Raw genomic sequence first — 300 nt, forward strand, 5'->3', positions numbered from 1 at the left:
AGACATATACATATAGAGATACAAGCGAATATAGCACATGCATACATATTGCATACATATATGCATATATACACACATATTTTCATACATATATACATACATAGATACTTGATCTGAGATTAAGGAAAATATATTAATTAGAAATGATTATGAAAAGGTGGGGGGTGAAACAGAAAGAGTAGAAATAGAAGGTAGAGCAAGAGGGAAATATAGTGGGAGAAGTAAAGAAATAGACTGGAAAGTAACTATGATATAGAATTTGGCATTTCACAATGGTTTTATAATTTCAATATTAAAAAA

Source organism: Octopus bimaculoides, chromosome 18, assembly GCF_001194135.2.
Source record: "Octopus bimaculoides isolate UCB-OBI-ISO-001 chromosome 18, ASM119413v2, whole genome shotgun sequence".
In the NCBI taxonomy this organism is placed as follows: Eukaryota; Metazoa; Mollusca; class Cephalopoda; order Octopoda; family Octopodidae; genus Octopus; species Octopus bimaculoides.